Source organism: Myotis daubentonii, chromosome 5 (assembly GCF_963259705.1).
Source record: "Myotis daubentonii chromosome 5, mMyoDau2.1, whole genome shotgun sequence".
NCBI lineage: Eukaryota > Metazoa > Chordata > Mammalia > Chiroptera > Vespertilionidae > Myotis > Myotis daubentonii.
The window spans coordinates 18,559,405-18,578,372 of record NC_081844.1 but is presented as its reverse complement, the minus strand read 5'-3'; the positions used below and the strand labels follow the sequence as shown (position 1 = coordinate 18,578,372).

Here is an 18,968-nt window from a genome sequence, read left to right as displayed (position 1 = left end):
ACACAGGATAACCCTGAAATAACCTCAATTCATTTGCAATTTCCCTTTGACAAAGTTAATTTAGATGGTCCTGACCTGGGTCAGGGCCCCCACTTGTCCTTTTCTCTTGAGTTTAGAGACTCTATTAGGCCTATTTCCAGAACCTTCCCACAGCTTGCCTGAGAGATAAGACACAGGGAGAGTTAGGTTCTCAACAAGGCTCTGCTTTGCACAAGGACTCAAGGGCACAGGTCCCCCTTTGCCCCTTTCCTGCACATAGGTTCAAAGTGAGATTAAGATAATGCAAGCTTAGGATCCAGCCATAAAGTTTCAGCAGTGGGATAGGAACCAGTCACCTTGCCCTCTGGACTTCTCAGTTTCTCATGTATAAAATGAAGGGGTTGGACAATGAGCTGCTCTTTGATCCCAGTTCAATTCAGTAACTATACAAGCACTGAGGTATTACTTAAATGAATAAGGCTGGATTCATGTTCTCAGAAAGCATCCTGGTTAGTGACTGGAATGAAAGGAGAAGCTCCTGAGGCCTTCTGTGCACCAGGCACGGTGCAATGCACTTGGAGCTCACCATCCTTATTGTAACCTTTGGAGACGGGTATTCTTACCTCTGATATGGTTGAGGAAAGTTACTGGCCTAGCTAGAGAGTGGCAGATGTGGGTTTGACCCCAGCTCTGTCAGCCATCAAAGGTCAAGTGTATATTGTCCACACAGACTGTCTCAGACACTTGCAGAATGTGATGCTACCCCACAGGTGCAAACAAGGTGCTTTGGAAACATGCTGCCTTCATGTTTCCAGTAACGTCCTTCCCTAGCCAAGGACTCTTGTCAGTCTTGCCACTGGGTCTAGGCTCAACTCACTCAGGGAGGCAGGCCTCACAGGGCTCCCTGCCAACCTCCCATCCCTGTATCTCGCAGATTTTATTCTTTACTTTCTTTATAGGAATGTCAGCCCACTTGTAACAATAACACTAATCCTTTCCACACGAATACACTGCTTCATGGTTTACAAAGCACTTTCACATTCATTATCTCACTCAATCATTTCCTCCTCTCCATTCCTACATTTTCTTGGTATCTCTTTAGTGTAACATTCCGCCTCGCCAAACAGGCCTATTTTCCTTTGTTGTGTTCATCTTGGCTCACAAGTTCTGTCCTATAATTCAGGTATCTCAGTATCTTGCACACTTCTGTGCAAAAAGGGGGAATGATAAAAGTTTGCCATATTAAATCCTCAGAGTGTTGTGGGTCTTTTTTTTTGAAAAAATTTTTCTATTGTGCGTCTTTTTCATTGCCGATTTCTTCACCCCTTCAATTCAATGGACAGTTGGTCCCCTACTAAGGGCGAAGCTGGATTCTTGGGGGGTGAGGGGGAATTAGGCAAGGAGTTCAGACCAAATGGGAGAAGGCATAGGTGAAGGCCTCTAACACCTGGTGGGCGTGGCACTGAGCAACTGATTGGTTTTGTCTGGGGATTGGTGGAAAGCAAAACTGCTTCTTGGAAGAGCCCCACCCAGTAGAGGAAACTGGGAGACGGGAGACAGAATCAGGAAGGGCCACAGATTTGACCCTTGGGAAAGAGTGGACAGCTGCACAGAAAAACTCGCCTCAAAAAAAGGGAAAGAAGGCTAAGTGGGTAGTTTTTCCAAAAAAGGAACTGTAAGTCCCCACAACTTCCTAGGGAAGAGGATTCAAATGGTCACAATAGTTAGGAAAAATGGAACCTTTCCTGAAAGACACTGCTTAGAAAAAGCTCAGGGAGCACAACTTCATGGCATTTCTTTAGTAAAAGGAGTGAGGAGGCATCGATCTGTAATTCTGCTGTTTAGAGGAGCGGTGCTTGAGGTTCCAAATTTCTCCTGTTTGGGGGAGGGTCCCACAAGGTAGAAACTTACCGTTATCTTCGGATCGGAAGGCCAGGGGCAGAAAGCCCCCATTGCTCTTCAGACAACGGAGGAAGAGGACCAGTGGCCCCCAATAATGCCCAGAAGAGGCAGGGTATGTACTACTTGGGAAAGGCAGTGAATTTAGGGGCCTGAATTCTCCAAATTCTTTTTAGTAAAGGGAGCAGGAGCCCGAGGCCCCTCAAGTTTTCTTAGAAAAGAGAGCTGGGGTTTCGAATCTACAAAATCAGCCCTCTCCTGGCAATTCTCCTGAAAAAAACTGGCAAGGCAAGAACTTGCAAGTTTCTGTTCAGGAGAGGAGCCACGGGCAAGATTTTTGAAGCTTCTCCTCAGAACTGGGGCCAGGCAAAGAATTCCGAAGATTCTCCTCAGAACAGGGGCCAGGGGCAAGAATCCTCAAAGATTCTCCTCGGAAGCGGGTCGGACCCACAAGTCTGGTCAGAAAAGAGCACCGGGGCAATGAATCCATCCTCGAGAACAAGGCGGGGCCGCAGCTCGCCCAGTCTCCTCAGAGCGCGCCTTACGCGACCCCGCCCACCACCGGTTCCTCGCCTGCCCGGCCGGCCCAGGCTGCCTCCAGTGCATTGTGGGTGGGGCGCCCCTGCTGAGCACTGCAGGGAACCCCCTGCCCTGTCAGTTGTTGGCCGCCCCGCAGCCCAGTCGAACCGCCTTCCAGGGTCCGAGCGAGCCGGCTACGGATTGACGCGTCTCCCAAGCCCTGCCCTTCCCGGTGCCCGCCCCCAAACCCAAGCCCCGCCCTAACAGGGCTCTGACTGGTCCTGAGGCCCGCTCTACTTTACCATTGGCAGGCCACCTGTCAGTTACTCTGTGCCACCTCCTTGAGCCCGCCCAGGCCGCCGGCGCAATCCCGAGAGCGAGCCGGCCCGCGCGCTCATTGGCCACCGGTCGCTGTCCGTCGTAAGGCTGGACACGCCCTCTGTGGGGCGCGGATCCCTGGAGCCCCGCCCGGACCTCATTGGCCTGCGGCGCCGCCACTCGGCAGGACGCGTCTCAACCCGGAAGTGTGCGAGGCGAAATCTGCCTAGCAACCGGGGAAGCCGGGCTGCGAAGCGGGCAATTTCAGTGTGAGACAGAGCGGCGAGACCGAGCCGCGGCTCCGAGCGCGGCGCGGCGGCTCCTCCCGCCCGGGGTCAGCGCCCCAGCGCGCGCACGCGCACCCCCGCCGCCCGAGCGCGCCTCGCGTCGCCCGCGCAGTCGATCGGTCCGCCGTCCGTCGTCCTGTCGCTGCCGCCACCGCGGACCCACCTGAGGGAGCTGCCGCTGCGGGACCCGAGCGGACTGGACCCGACTCCGCAGCCCGAGGCCGCTCGGGATCTAGCAGCCTTCTGTGGGGGCGCCGAGCAACTTCGGTGAGTGAGGGGCCAGCGCCGCTGGTGGCGGGTCCCCGGCTTCCGGTGCCCCGGGCTTCTCTGGGGCTTCCGCTTCTGCGAGGGGACCGCCTCCAGTGTGCGGACCTTCTTGTCTGCGGGGACTCGCTTCTGTGAAGGAATCCCCCACTTTTGTGGGGAACCCCCGCCTCTCCAAGGGATTCTCCTTCTCTGAGGGACCTCACCTCTGTGAGGGACCCAACAGACTCCTTTTTCTGAGGGGAGCCCCCTTCTCTCATGGACTCTCCACTTTTCTGAGGGGCCTCGCCTCTCTGAGGGCAGCACCCCACCTCTCTGGGACTACCTGTCTTCCTAGGGATCCTCTGCTTCCCTGAGGGATCCCGCTCCCCCCAGGAGACACGACCACCTGGCTTTCCATGGATCCTCCACACTGATTTTCTGAGGAGATCTCAGCTTCTCTGAGCTGTTGTCCCACTTTTCTTTTAATATATTTGTATTGATTTCAGAGAAAGGGAGAGGGAGAGAGAGATAGAAACATCAATGATGAGAGAGAATCATTGATCGGCCGCCTTCTGCAAGTCCCACACTGGTGATCGAGTCAGTAACTGGGCATGTGCCCTTACCAGGAATTGAACCCATGACCTCCTGGTTCATAGGTCGGCCACTGAGCCAGGCCCCTAGGTTGTTGTCCCACTTTTCTATGGTGTCTCCCACTTTTTGTAGGTCCCCTTTCCCTCTACTTTCCTGAGTTGCTTTTTTCTGTCCCCACTTGTTTGGGTGACCTCCTTCTTCTATCAAACATCCCTGAACTAATCTGAGTTGTTCCTGTGCCTGTCAGAATCCTTCTTGAAGGTGTTTTCTACTTTTCTGAGCTATCCCCACTTTTGATGGGAACCCTGCTTTTTTTTCTTATTTTTTTATTGTATTAATTTTAGAGAGAGGAAAGAAAAGAGAGAGAGAGAGAGAGAGAGAGAGAGAGAGAGAGAGAGAAGAACATCGATTTTTTGTTCCATTTATTTATGCATTCATTGGTTGCTTCTTGTATGTGCCCTCACAGGAGATTGAACCCACAACCTTGGTTTATCCTGACGTTGCTCCAACCAACTGAGCCACACTGGCCAGGACAGGATACTCTGCTTTTTGATGAGTGCCTCCATTTTCCTGAGAGGTCCTCCATTACTCTGAAATGCCCATACATCTGACTGGATGCTTAGTTTTCTGAAAAACAAAAACAAAAAACTAACTTTTCAAAATTATTTGCCATTTCTTTTGGGTTCTCTACTAATCTATGCATCTTATAATGTTTGGAGGGGGTCACTGGCTCCTTCAGAGGTCCCCCCCTGGCTAATATGATATGTCTTATTCCTATGGGCTCCACACATCTCTAAAGTGTGTCTCCACTTTTTTAAGATTCCTCTTTTCTGATGAGAGACACGGTAAATTTTTTCACTTCACTGAGGGGGTCCTATTGCATTCAGAAGGGTTCCCCTCCCACTTGCCTGAGGTTTCCCTCATGATTCTCTTTTTTAAAAAAATTGTTTGTTTATTTATTTTAGATTTATTTTTCCCCTCCTGATTCTTTAAGGGATAAACTGTCTCCTCATTTCTTCTTGGAACTTCAAGATCCCCTTATTTATCTTTGTGGCACCCACTTCCCTCCATTCTGGAAGGAGAAATGTGCCTTCCCTTCAATCTTCTTTCTTGCCAGATTGGGTGGTCTTCTCTGAACTTTTACCTTACGTTCCAGAGGCCAGAGAGATTTTGGCTGGAAGGGGAAATTGGGAGACAGAGAGGCAAAAAACAAAACAAATAAAAACACACATCACTGTTTTCTTGTCCCTTAGGACCTGCTAAATTTGGGGGGAGCAGGTGATGTTTCCAGATGACCACCTTGGTTACTCTGTTTTTGAGCCATGGTGTCAGGCCAGTGTAGAGGCAGGAGGGACAGGACTGGAACATTGTCCATTATCACACTGTCAAGTTGTGGGACTGATCCACTTCCTGTCCCATGCCTTACTCCTCCCTCTGCATAGGGAGTAGCAGGGAGAAAAAAAAAATGCTCCTTTATGTCTTTCTGCTGCATTTTCTCTTCCTAGGCTCTCTGACTTACCCCTTGATCTCTAGAGGCTCCTCAGTTTGTGGGCCACTCTGATTTGAAAGGCAGGGCAAGAAGCAGGAAATGGGTCACCTTAGATCCAGGAAGGGTGGAATAGAGGCAAGGGACAGGGGTTTTGACTTAATTTCTCTAAGTTTTAGATGACTTCAGGCTGGCCAAAGGAAGTTTTTACGTGGCTTTACAAATCTCATGTGTACTTTTTTTAATGGCCCACCCTAGATTCCAAGTTCACTCCAGTAGCTAATTTTATCTGCTTTGCCAAACTCAGCACTCTCTGGAGCCCAAGTAGATGAATGCTGGCATTGAGAGATGGTCCAAAGGACGGGAATGAACTCAGTTTGAAACCTGAGTAACTTGCAACCACTTTGTGTCCATGCACAAGTTTCAGGCTAAAAAAGTGGAGAGACCGTTCCTGAAGTGGAGTTTTGAAATATAGGCTGAACTCCTGTTTGGTTTAGCATTTCAACGAGTTCTACACTCTGACTTTGCTATAACTGCAGTTCACTTTACAGTTTGACTTAAGGCTGTCCCTCTCCTCTTCATTTCCATCTGGGTCTTGCTTAATTTGAGTTCTTTGTGAAGACTCCTGCGGAGGCTATAATTTGAGTTCTAAATCTGTCGGTGGACCATGTGGACACAAGTTTCAACTCGAGCTATTTTCTTCTGTGGAGAAGTGTTTGGAGTTTCCTGGGCCCTCTGCTCCTGAAGTAGTCAAGTCCAGGCAAGAAGGTGCTACAGAGCTGGTTGCTCTTTTACTGCCTTTTCCTGGTCAGCTGTAGGTACTGCCCTGAAAGGCAGGGGAAAGATGGTGGGAAGCTCAGGGTTTAGGGTGTCCTGAGACAGGGCAGAGAAGTGCTGACGTGTTTATTATTTTAAATGAAACCCATAGGACCAGCAATATAGGGTGTTAGGGAAGGGGGAGGTTTGAAGTCAGAAGGACCTGAATCAGATTCTGGGTCTGTCCTCCCTAGTAGTGTGGCCTTGGACAAGTTATGGCACAAAATTGGTATGTTACTAAATATTTAAGGGGTCACATCTCTGTAAATGTGTGTGAAGATGCTTACAGATGGGAAGTGCTTCCTAGACGTATGAATGCTATGAATGAATGAATGAATCTGAGATAATGAGCAGGGCATGGCCAGCACAGTGCTTCACACATGGTTGGTGTGCAGTAAAGGTTGATGGTTGTGCTCAGGAGATTAAGGTTTGTCCTACACTCCCAGGCCGGGAAGCACTTGACATTCTGCCAGGCTAAATATGCCCGAAGAGAAACAAACTTGGTATGTCCCTTGCAAAACCCATTGCCCCCCCCCCCCCCCCCGCCCCCAAGCCGGGTTTCGTAGAAATTTTATGTGTTCAGACAGCAGATGTGAGGCAGATTTGCTGTGTGGCAGACGTTTGTATTTGCCTTGGCCTTGTCTTCTCCCTCTGTAAAATGGGGTAACTTATCTTTTTTTTAAATCCTCACCCAAGGATATTTTTCCACTGATTTGTAGAGAAAGTGGAAGAGAGAGGGAAAGACAGAGAGAAATATGGATGTGAGAGAAACACATTGATTGATTGCCTCCTGCGCTTGCCCTGACCAGGGCCTGGGCCTGGGAGGAGCCTGCAGCCCAACCGAGGACCGGAATCAAACCTGGGACCCTTCAGTCCACGGCTGATGTTCTATCCACTGAGCCAAACCGGCTAGGGCAGGGGTAATTTATGAGTTAAGGGGAAGTAGGAAAATGTATTACTGTAATTGAGCCATAGGCAAGATAGATTATAATGAACTTGAGGAATTGTGGGACAAAGATAGTAGGAGTACCATAAACCTAAAGGATCATATCCATATTTTGGGACTGCTTGAATGAGTGATGTGCAGCAGTTACCTGGTGAGTGGTCTTTTAAACATTAGAACCTTGAAATAAGAACTGTTTTTTTAGGGTAATGGATCAGATTTGGGGACAAAAGGCTGGGAAAGAGATGTATAAAAGCATTTGACACGACACAATAATAGTACATTGAGAGGGCCAGTGTGTGGCTTAGTGCCCATGAGGAGATCAGAATTCACCTTGAGCTCCCAGGATAGAGAGAGCTGTGGGGGTGGGGGTGAGGGCTGGGGTGGGCAGGACAGTTTATTTTGTTTTTGTTTTTTGAGAGGATTCTTTCTTAGCAATTAGTGAAAGCCCTAAAATCATGGCCATGAGTTGGACCCATTCCTAGTGTGGGTACAGATGGCACATGCCCCAGAGAGTTAAAACCCAGGGGGAAATAATGGGTGAAAATCTGAGCTAGGTCCCCATTAGGCTTCTCCCAAATTTGAGGAAAAGGGGTGTTTCCCCCCCTTGAAATATCCCCATTCCTTCCCTTCATGTGTCTCTCTCTCACACACACACATAAAGTGACTTTATATTGAGTCCAAGAAATATCCACCAATCTTAAATTTCTCCTAATTCATTAAAGGACAGTTATAACATTCTATTTGAAAGGAGCAAAGTTTATTATTATTAACATATACAAACTAAGGTAAACAACTTTAAAAGGGATCATTATCCCTTTTGAAATTATGCTGTGCCTCTTGTGTGCCACAGACTTCACTCTGGTGGATGGTGGCGCCACCACCAAGTCTCTTTTATCTAACAGGAAGTTTTTTAAACTTTTTTTTTTTAATTGAAAGATCCTTACAGCAATAAAAACCTTGGATAATTAGAAATGATATTGATCTAGGTACATTTATTAGATGTAATGTAATATGGTTACCCATTGGTGGGCGGCTCTAAAAGGCATGTGTGTCCCAACATTGCCCAGCTTCTAACTCTGGACAATAAACTGTTGATTTATATAACTGAAATAGCCAGGGAAGTCAGTGTTTCCTTCCTGTTGGAGACAGCACAGGGGGCATTAAATCCCGTGGGATCTTGATGATAAGAAAGAAGCTGAACTCTTGGAACTGGGAAATAACTATTGTATCAAGTCGTTCCATCCAAATGAATGGATGGTGTTATTTTTGGTATTAAGCTTGGCTCTATCCTCTCTGCAGCCTGGCTGCCTTTGTTTAATACGAATTTATTCCTTCAAACTGACCTACAAGGTACGTTTGAACTCTCAAGTAAGGGCTATATTTACCACAGATTTTCCTATGTGGTCATAGGTAGGTTTTCTTTTTTTTTAAGTGCAACTTCAGTTGGATTGAAATATAGAAAGTGTTAAGGCTGTCTGGTGTGGTTCAGTAGTTGAGTGTCGTGAGGTCATGAGGGTTTGATTCCCGGTCAGGGCACATGCCCAGTTGCGGGCTCAATCCCCAGTGTGGGACCTGTTCAGGAGGCAGCCAATCAAAGATTCTCTCTCATCATTAATGTTCCTATCTCTCTCTCCCTCTCCTGTCCTATCTGAAATCAATAAAGAAATATTTTTTTAAAAAGAAAGTGTTAAATATTTTGGCTCGTAATTTCTTATGCCAGCAAATAATTCAGCAATGTTTGTGTGCCTGCCATGAGCCATGCTGGACACCTGAGCAGGACAGATGCAGTAGGCTCTCAAGGGGCTTACATCCCAGAAGCAGACAAGTGAATGAATGAAAGAATATCATAGAGCTTCTTTGGGAATATCCATAGATGTTGGAAGCTTGGGGTGGAGTTTCTTGGGTGTTTAGAAGTGAAACCTCACTACTCTTCGAATTTCCTCACCAGGCTCCTTGCTTCTGTTTCCTCCCTCTATAACAAGGCAGAAATTATGGCATTTTCCCAGTTGATTATTGGCTGTTGGCACTGGTTGATCCAGGATGACTGTGGCTGTAATTTTGGAGTAACTAGAGAGAGTCTGGGATGGTCCTGGTCAGGAGCACTTTCAGCTTTGCTTTTCTTGAAGTTGGTGGCAGCGTGTTTTGGAATCCTGTGGCATTTCTTCATGGCAGTGCATATTATGCAGAGATAAACAGCTCTAAAAGCCCTTCCTGCCTTGTTTGAAAGCTTAAAAAAAAATTCAGACAAGGGAAGTGCTTGGGTGTTATTTATGGCATAGGAAAAGTGAGATTTCAAATAGATTGCTTTGTTATGTATTGGTAGGTTCATGGTGCATGGAGTTCCTTCTGTCCTAGGGTTCCCTCTTACACTGGGTTTGGGGAAGTGCTGTTTTGACTTTCCCATGTTGTGGCCAGATTTGATGTTAGTTCACACAGGTCAGTTATGTGACAAGTGCTTTTCTTAGGTAAGTGAGGGAGCCAGGAGGAGGGTGGATACTCATTTGGGGCACAGGTTCCCCGGGAGAAGAGCAAGGTATTATAAGTAGTGTTTTTGGTTAGTCTGTTTTCTTCTTCTTACCTTCCACCAAGTACTGATTCTGGAGGTGAAGAGGAAGGCCCAGGCCGGAAGTGGGCGTGAACAAGTAATGCAACTGTGCATGTGACTAGGCTCCCACCTCTGGGTTCTGCTGTCCTTGGAAAGTGGATGCTTGCTCCCTCCTCACTTCCTGTTCCCTAGCCCTCCAGTCTGAGTTCTTGGGCCCCAATTTGAGCATAGAAAAAACCACTTTTTCCTTGGAAAGCTGATTTATCAGAGTTGGGAGCACTTGGCAGTTCTAGGGCTCAGCTAATGTACTCACAAACTCAGAACTCTGGCAGGGTGGCCAACAGGATGATTTCCTGTTGCATTATCACAGCGTTCCCTGCAGAAGCTTGCTTGTAGAGGGATTTCTCGAGATGCGTATAGAACTTAAGGAAGCAGACAGTAGATGGGTACTTCTGAAAGAGTGTGCTCTCGAAGAATGTTTTACTGTTATTTGCCTTCACTGCTTTGTAAAAGTACCACAGGAGGCCCTGTGTACAGTAGAAGCTTCAGAGTTAGAAAGCCTTCGGTCTGTGTCCAGATTTCACCACTTGCTGGCTCTGTTAGCTCAGGAAAGTGACCTAACTGCAAGTGGCCTAAACTCTTTGAGCCTCAGTCTCCTTATTTGTGGGGCATGGATGGTAAGCATGAAATCAGCAATCAGATTATTGTAGACGCCTTATAAATGGGTTGTTACAGAATCATATCAAGGCTGACTGTTTCTCTCCAGGTTGGCACCCAAGTTTGGACAGTTAATACTGCTTAAGATCAAACCAGTTCACATTGGGGTCACAGGCTGCTGTGTATGACAAAGGCCTGTGAACTACAAGTTCCTGGGTTGGCTGATTTTTCTTATTGAGTTCCCTCAGTTCATTGTAGTCTTACACTGGGTGTACAGTTCTTGCCATAAGGACTTGCAGTGCCTCCTGAAGCATAACAAGGTAACTAGGCAAACGACTCAAACCTATATTCCATGTGGCTGCTGTATGTGCTAGCAAAAGCCTCACCTTTGCGGGTGATGGAAATATTCATTTAACTTGCTAAGGGTCAGACACTTGGCTGGACATAGGAGCTCATAGGGTGCTAGGAAAACACAGGCACATTGACTAGCAAGTTTAGTGAAGTGCAGTTGTATCAGGGAAGGAGGGGGCTATTTAGAGGGTCAGCAAAGGAAGGGGTGATGGAGAGAGCTACTTGTTAGTAAATAGGTGACTAGACATCCTGAGGAGAGGAATAGCATGGGTACAGGCAAGGGCCTGGAAGTGAAAAATAGCCTGGTGCGTTCCCTTGACCTGTGGAAGTTATGCTACTCTAAAAGTCAGGGTTTGATCTGGGTACCTTTAAATATATTTATTGATTTTAGAGAGAGGAAGGGAGAGAGAGAGAGAAATAGAAATATTGTTGAGAGAGAAACATCATCTATCGGTTGCTCCCCTGCATGCCCCTTGCTGGGGATCGAGCCAGTAACCAGGGCATGTTCCCTAACTGGGGATTGAACTGGTGACCTCCTGGTGCCTAGGACAACGCTCAACCAACTGAGCCACACTGGCCGGGCTGAACTGGGTACCTTTAATAAATAAAGCCCAATGTTACCTTCAAAGGTAGGAAGTCTTGCCTGTCTGACGTGGCTCAGTGGTTGAGCATCGGAAACAGGAGGTCATGGTTCAATTCCCCAGTCAGGGCACATGCCTGGGTTGGCAAGAGGCAACCAATGGATGATTCTCTCTCATCGTTGATGTTTCTCTCTCTCCCCTCTCCCTTCCTCTCTGAAATCAATAAAAATATATTTTGAAAAAATGTAGAAGTCTTATAAAATGTGCCATAGTAGGATTTAAGATGAAACTCAAATTAAAATCATATCTAAATTGTGCTCTCAATAGGCATTTTAAAATCAGAAACCAATGATGGCTTAATGAAATCAGATCATCTAGACTTCTTTGTAATGGTATGCAGTCTACATAGAGTTTAATCTTTTAAGGAGCTTCAAGATAACAGAATTGGGGGCTGCTTCTGAATTTTTTTCCTTTGAGAATTTTCATCATTTAAGATGGTCTAAAATTCTTAACATAGCACAAGTTTTATTTATTTATTTTTTTAACTTACATGGCATTTCAAGGTTTTGGCTTATATGTATATTTATAGAGCTTCAAGTTTTATATTTTACTTCTCAGAGTATCCCTATTAAAGGTTGACTTTTGCCCTGAATTTGAAATAGATCTTACTCTTCCCAAACCATGAGTTGGTAAAATGTAGGCCTGACTAGGTCAGCATGCAAAGAGGGCCTGGTGTTTGTTATCAAGCTGTGAAGGAGAAAACTAAGTAGACCCACCACCTGTATTTTTCTATTGTGAAATGCTGGGCACCAGGGAAGGAGGGAGAGTACCCACCCTATTAGGAAAACCTTTGGGAGGAATGTTTTCCCTCCTTCTTATGTTAAGTTGGAAGATCTGCCATTTAACAACTAGGGAGTGGGGGGCGTGATGTGGATATCAGTTTTTAAAACATGTTTTTCTTCATGTCTAAATCAAAGATGTTTATTAGCAGATTGATGATGTGACTAACATTCTTTCTTTGCCCAGCAGGTTTGAGTAGCTTGATCTCTAGACTTAAAACTGTCATATAGCCTTTCTTTTTCTGGTAGTTTTCTGATTGTTTTTCCCTTTTAATTCTTGAATTCATAGAAAACATGGTTTACTTAGTAACCTCAAAGACTTAGGCATTTTTTGGTAAGCTATGTATAGACAGAAAAGAGATATTCCTTGCCAACTGGTGACACATGCAGATGAAGACAGAGTGGGAGATACACTTATGTTCATGATGATACTTCTGAGCTGTTTGTATTTAACTCTTTAGGAAACCATTTGTGCTCAGAACTCTGTAATAGTGGGACATCAGGGCCACACAGAGACTAACTGCAGAAGGAGCCTGAACCTCACATTGCACAGACACAAAGTGGTTCAGAATTGTGGTTAGAAATGACACTCAGAACAAAGCACACACATGTTGACAAAGTGGCCCATATCTAGAAAGCTGTCTTTCAGAGAACTCTTCAGCACATATGACACGAATGAGGCAAATGGTATTGATCTGTTTCCCATAAACTCCTCATCTAGTGTAAGAATGTTGTGACTTAAAAAATGACATTTGTTGCCTGGCCAGTGTGGCTCAGTGGTTGAGCATCAACCTATGAACCAGGTTGGATTCTCGGTCAGAACACATGCCCGGGTTGTGGGCTTGATCCCCAGTAGGGGGTGTGCAGGAGGCAGCTGATTGATAATTCTTTATCATTGATGTTTCTGTCTCTCCCTCTCCCATTCCCTCTGAAATCAATAAATATTATATTAAAAAATAAATAAATAAAAACATTTTTTGTAGTAGCTGTAATCTGTCAAGAGTATTGTATTTTTCATGAAGCATCAAAGTACTGAGAAAATCAAATTCACACAAACATGAATCTTTTCCTTTTCTTTCCAACCAGTTGCTTTGTAATATCACCATGTAAGCATGAATTTGGGGTGAAATAAGAAACTTAAAAACAATTCTTTCTTAGAGATTGTGGTTATCTTGTCCTGAAACTCAGTGAAAACAGTTTCAGACTTTAGAGTACTAAATATGCAAAGTATGGAAAGTGGTTAGTGCTCTTGTTCATAAGGGTACTTAAAAAAAAACTCAGTACACTTTTGAATGTATACACTTTATTCTTTAGAGAGCTTCTTAGAAAACAAGTAGTTCTGCTTAGCTTGTGAATTTAAGCAGGTAGTAAAGAGTTCATTCTGTTTTAAGAGAGAATGGCATCTAGAAAGTTTAAAATATAATGAGTCTATCTCTTTTCAGCTCTTTCTGCCCCAAAGCCCCTCCACTTCAGGTGTAGCCAGCTCTGGCCTTTGCCTTTGCTTCTGTCGTTCTGGATGCCTTAGATGCTCATCTGTTAAAGCTGGCTCAAATGTCATATCCACAAAGATTTGCCGGACCCTTCCCGAGGCAGAGGAACAACCTTTTCCTCAATCTTTTCCTATGAATGTCTTTTCTGCATTGAAAACATTCTGTGTCCTTATGTGCCACCAGCCTGTGAACTTCAGGAGCTGGTGCCAGTAGGCTCCTCATCCTGCTAAAATTGGGATGAGTAGTCTCTTAGACAGTTCTTGTCTATTAGTGTTTATCATATAAGACATCTTAAATTTTGTCCCTCAGAAATTTTAAAGAAATTTCCTTATTAGAAACAAAAAAGTACAGTACCTTAAACATTCAGTAGGTGATGTTACTCCCTTTCAGTCAGTTTCACACAATGTGAAGCCTTTGACCAATTTCTGTTATAAAAGAGGACAGGAACTTGGATTTTGGCCCAAATTTCTTTTCTTTAGTCACTCTGTTGTGCAAGAATAGGCTCAGATGGTGTTTAGAAGTTTATCTAATAAGTACATTAGAAAGATAATTAGAATTTGTAGGGGCTAGAGTGGAAGAAGGAGGCTTAGCTATTATTAGCAAGGATCTGGCCTATGAAAGATATGAAATTTAAAGTGAATTTGGAAGAAAATTTTGTTTAAGTTTTTTTGTTTTGTTTTTTAAATTTTTATTGATTTCAGAGAGGAAGGGAGAGGGAAGAGAGAGAGAAACATCAATGATGAGAGAGAATCATTGATCAGCTGCCTCCTGCACGCCCCCCACTGGGGACGGAGCCCGAAGCCTGGGCCTTTGCCCTGACCAGGAATTGAATCGTGACATCCTGACTCATAGGTTGATGCTCAACCACTGAGCCACACCAGCCGGGCAATAGCAAGTTTTGAAAAAATATATATTTTTATTGATTTCAGAGAGGGAGGAAGAGGGGGAGAGAGATAGAAACATCAGTAATGAGAGAGAATCATTGATTGGCTGCTTCCCATATGCCCCCACTGGGAGCCGAGCCCACAACAACCTGGGCACGTGCCCCAGCCAGGAATTGAACCGACGTCCTGGTTCTTAGGTCGATATTTGATTACTAAGCCACAGCAGCCGAGCTAACAAGTGTTTTTAAAATGTATTAACTGGTATCTGTATTAATTGACTATCTTATTCTTAGGATAGAGGAAAAACTTCAAGAAAAATATGGTTCTAGTGCCAGGGGTGGGCAAACTTTTTGACTCGAGGGCACAATGGGTTCTTAAACTGGACCGGAGGGCCAGAACAAAAGCATGGACGGAGTGTTTGTGTGAACTAATATAAATTCAAAGTAAACATCATTACATAAAAGGGTACGGTCTTTTATTTCAATAGTTTTATTCATTTCAAACGGGCCGGATTCCGCCCGCGGGCCGTAGTTTGCCCACGGCTGTTAGCCATAGTTGTCTGTTAGAGTTTCTTCAGCTTTAGAATGGCGTCTGAAGGTGATTGCATCATATTTCATAATTACCCAGCTGAACTATTTGCTGTTTAGTCCAGTAGTAGGTAGACACAGAGGCAGCCTTTAGTCCATGGGTGAGGAACATCCAGACTGAGGGCCATATAAGGCCTGCAAAATCATTTGGTCTGGCCCTGCCAAGGTATTAGGGGTGAGTTAATTAAATATTTGATCAAATATAGCAGGCTAATTTTTAAGTTGATAATTTTGTATGGCCCTTGAATGTTTTAAATATCCAAATGGCCTTTGACAGAAAAAAGATTCCCCACTGCTGCTTTACTACAAGCAGCCTCAGCATTCACCAGCTTGAACATCAGGGACCCCAAACAGGTCTGGATTCACTGTCGCCTTTTCCATTTACATACCTGGTTCTCTCTTCCTATCTCAAAAATAAACCTTGTAATGGTGTCACCCCACCCCCACTCCTGCTTTCCCTGCTGGAGAAGTTGACACACCCTCTGGAGCAGCCCACCTGTCATCAGTGCACACCTCAGTCCACAGGGGTGTGTCATTAATATGTTGCAGCTGATGCCTCCCTCTTAAAACGGTGATTGTCGCCTTGGTGATTCACACAGAGCTTGCCAGCTCAGGCTCTGGAATCCCTACATCTATCTCAAGTCTCAGGTCTCCCACCTTACCACACTTTGCTGTTTGTAGTTAATTAAGTTAGCATTAATCAAGACCCAGGTGAGGAGCAGTAAGGTAATATTTTGCTTGTATTGCTTTAATATACATAATCTGATTAATTTTCATAAAACATTTCTCAAAATATACAGCTGCTGAATTACAGTGAAAATTCTGGATATTTGTTTTAACCTATCCTTGCACATGGGATCAGGGAGCTTTCTGCATTCCTATACCAAGTCACCTGTTTGAGAATAAGACAGTTAAGTTTTTGAATTTGAATTGCTTTGTAGCAAAGCAAGTTGCTGACAAAACTGGTCCAGGGTATGTCTTTGGGGGTCAACACTTTGTATTTTGTATCATTTTTTCAGATTTGAAGAATGCTTCTCTTTTCACCCAGGGAAGGTTGTGTCAGATATTCTATTAAGCAGTTGGAAGGTTTTGGGGTTGGGGTGGTGGAATCAACAGAAAAAAGTTGCCAATTATGGCCCTGGATGGGTAGGTCAGTTGGTCATAAGGTTGTGGGCTTATTCCCTGGTCAGGGCACATACAAGAATCAACCAATGTGGGGGGAGGAGTGGGGAGAATCAACCAATAAATGCATAAATAAGTGGAACAACTAACAGATGTTCTCTCTCTTCTTTCTTCTCTCTCTCTAAAAATCAATAAAAAAATAGTTGCCAATTACGTGTGGAACTTAACACAAAATTAAGATGGACTGTTTTGTTATTTTTTAAATATATTTTATTGATTTTTTTACAGAGAGGAAAGGAGAGGGATAGAGAGTTAGAAACATCAATGAAAGAGAACCATCGATCAGCTGCCTCCTGCACACTCCCTACTGGGGATGTGCCCGCAACCAAGGTACATGCCCTTAACTGGAATCGAACCTGGGACTCTTGAGTCTGCAGGCCGACGCTCTATCCACTGAGCCAAACTGGTTAGGGCTAAGATGGACTGTTTTGAACTTGATGGGGAGAAGCACATAGTAGAAAAACAATTTTATTTCTAAAACTTGTTCTACATTGTTTTTCAAGTTTGAGTCAAGAGCAATCATGGGTTGGAATTATATTGATTCTCTTTTAAAAAATGAAATAGAATAGAAAATATCAGAGTACACCCTGATCCGTGTGGTTCAGTTGGTTGAGCATCCTGCCATGCATGGGAAGGTCTCCCGTTAGATTCCCAGTCAGGGAAGCCTACATGAGGCAACGATCTCTCTCTCTCTCTCTCTCTCTCTCTCTCTCTCCCCCCTCTCTCTCTCTCCTCTCTCTCTCTCTCTCTCTCTCTCTCTCTCTCTCTCTCTCTCTCCCCTCTCTCTCTCCTCTCTCTCTCTCTCTTCCTCTCCCCATCTCCCTCTTCCTTTTTAAAGATCAATTTTAAAAATGACATAAACATATATTTTAAAAAATGTCAGAATACAATGCAAGTGGTAAAGGTTTAGTTGGTGAAACTTGTTTTAATTGTATGAATATGTGTTAGGATGTATTACAAAAAATCATTCAGGAGTCTAGATGTCTCATCATAAACTATTTGTTTTAACGTGGGAAAAAAACATGAAAAGGGAAATTATGTTCTGCTTTATGTAGTTTACTATCTCCAAAGGCCCTGCTCTTTCAGGTTCACCTGTGTTTCACATGTTTCCTTCATGTCACTGAGAGGGAAGGGTGCAGATTTGCTTTCTGGGGTGGGGGTGGGGGGCCGGGGCGGTAACCTTCTCCCAAAGGCACTGGGGTATATTGAGAGATAACTGGAGAGGGAGCGCATCCATCCCCAAGTGTCTAGGAGTGGATGGGTCTGGAGCTTACTTCATACAACTCTCTTCACTGCGATGGAAAGTGATGCTTTAGTCGATCCCCTAGAGCAGCGGTTCTCAACCTGTGGGTCGTGACCCCTTTGAGGGTCAAACGACCCTTTCACAGGGGTCGCCTAAGACCATCGGAAAACATATGGAATATATAATTACATACTGTTTTTGTGATTAATCACTATGCTTTAATTATGTTCCATTTGTAACAATGAAAATACATCCTGCATATCAGATATTTACATTACGATTCATAACAGTAGCAAAATTACAGTTATGAAGTAGCAACGAAAATAATTTTATGGTTGGGGGTCACCACAACATGAGGAACTGTATGAAAGGGTCGCGGCATTAGGAAGGTTGAGAACCACTGCCCTAGAGGGTAGCTTCTTTGTGACGACTCCGCAGGAGAGGCATTCTGACCTCGGTTTTCAGAAGCAGCAGAGTTGCTGGAGGTCGCGCAGCTCAGCTGGAGTGAGGTCAGCAGTGAGCGCGTCGCGAGCGCCTCGTGAGTCAGCCCTGGGCGCGGCCGGCTGGCTCTGCGGTGGGTGATCTAGCCACAACCCCTCGGTCCTGCACTGGGAGTCTGCCGGGGCCGCGTGGGAAACCCAACCCCTGAGCGCGGTCCAGAGGTCGGTGCTTCCGGGGGTGGGGCCAGCATTACCCCGCCCCCGACCACGCCCTTATCCAGACCCCGCCCCTGGTCGCTTAGCCCCGCCCAGCCGGGCGCGGGCGGGCGGCGTCGCCTTTAAGAGCTCCCCGGTGTTTTGGGGGCCGCGGGCCGGGCGCGCTGACCTGGTGCGCATGTCCCGGGCGGTGACGCCGGCGCCGGGCTCCATGTGTGCGGCCGAGGGGCGCATTATCTGGCCGGCGGCGCGGGCGGTCGGACCGGCGGAGCGTGCGCCGCGGGCCCGGGCAGCTCCACAGGCGGAACGAGAGCGCGTGGCCCGGCGCCCCCGGTCCCTCGCCCGCCCGGCCCCGCGGGCGCCCCCGCCTCTCGGCCCCACGGTCCCGCGAACCTGCGCGCTGCCCTAGGGCCCGGCCGGCCCGCGGCCCGGTAAGTTCAGAACCAAACTTGCCCGGGACCGGGGGTTGGGGGCCGGGTCCGGGGGCGCTCAGGGGAGTCTGGAGTGGTGGGGACGGGGCGAAGCAGACATGATTTGGGGGTCGTGAGAGACCCCCGCGTGAGCGTGAAAAAGTGAGGGCGAGTGAGTTCTACTTGTATTCCGGGAGCGTCTTTCTCGTGCTGCCCTGGAAAGTTCCGCGCCCTGTCGCCGCTCGGGCACGTGGGGGCCGGGCGGGGGTCTGGGCAAATCGTGGTGTTGCCCCTGTGCCTCTTGCGTTTTCACCGGAGCCAGGGAGAGGCCGGCTGCGAGGCGCTGCTTCTGAGCAGCTCGGACTGGCGGGTTGGTTGGGGAGGCAGGCGGGAGGCACGTGGGGGCGAGGGGCGGGGGACGGGCGGGCCTTGGGGGTCCCAGGCTGGCTGGGCCCG

The 18,968-nt window shown here is 46.4% G+C and overlaps 1 protein-coding gene across 9 annotated transcripts in view; it reads left to right on the top strand.

The window, feature by feature from the left end:
- The first annotated feature begins 2,925 nt into the window (after positions 1-2,925).
- Positions 2,926-18,968, top strand: part of GATAD2A (GATA zinc finger domain containing 2A) — a 111,520-nt gene continuing 95,477 nt past the window's right edge. For 3 of the 9 annotated variants that reach the window (XM_059696078.1, XM_059696072.1, XM_059696076.1), the window contains exon 1: positions 18,200-18,533. The gene's annotated coding sequence lies outside the window, so the exon portion shown is untranslated. Of the gene's footprint in view, positions 3,270-18,197; positions 18,534-18,968 lie in introns of those variants that run through there. The other 6 variants (XM_059696073.1, XM_059696074.1, XM_059696070.1 and 3 more) reach the window with 4 other exon arrangements.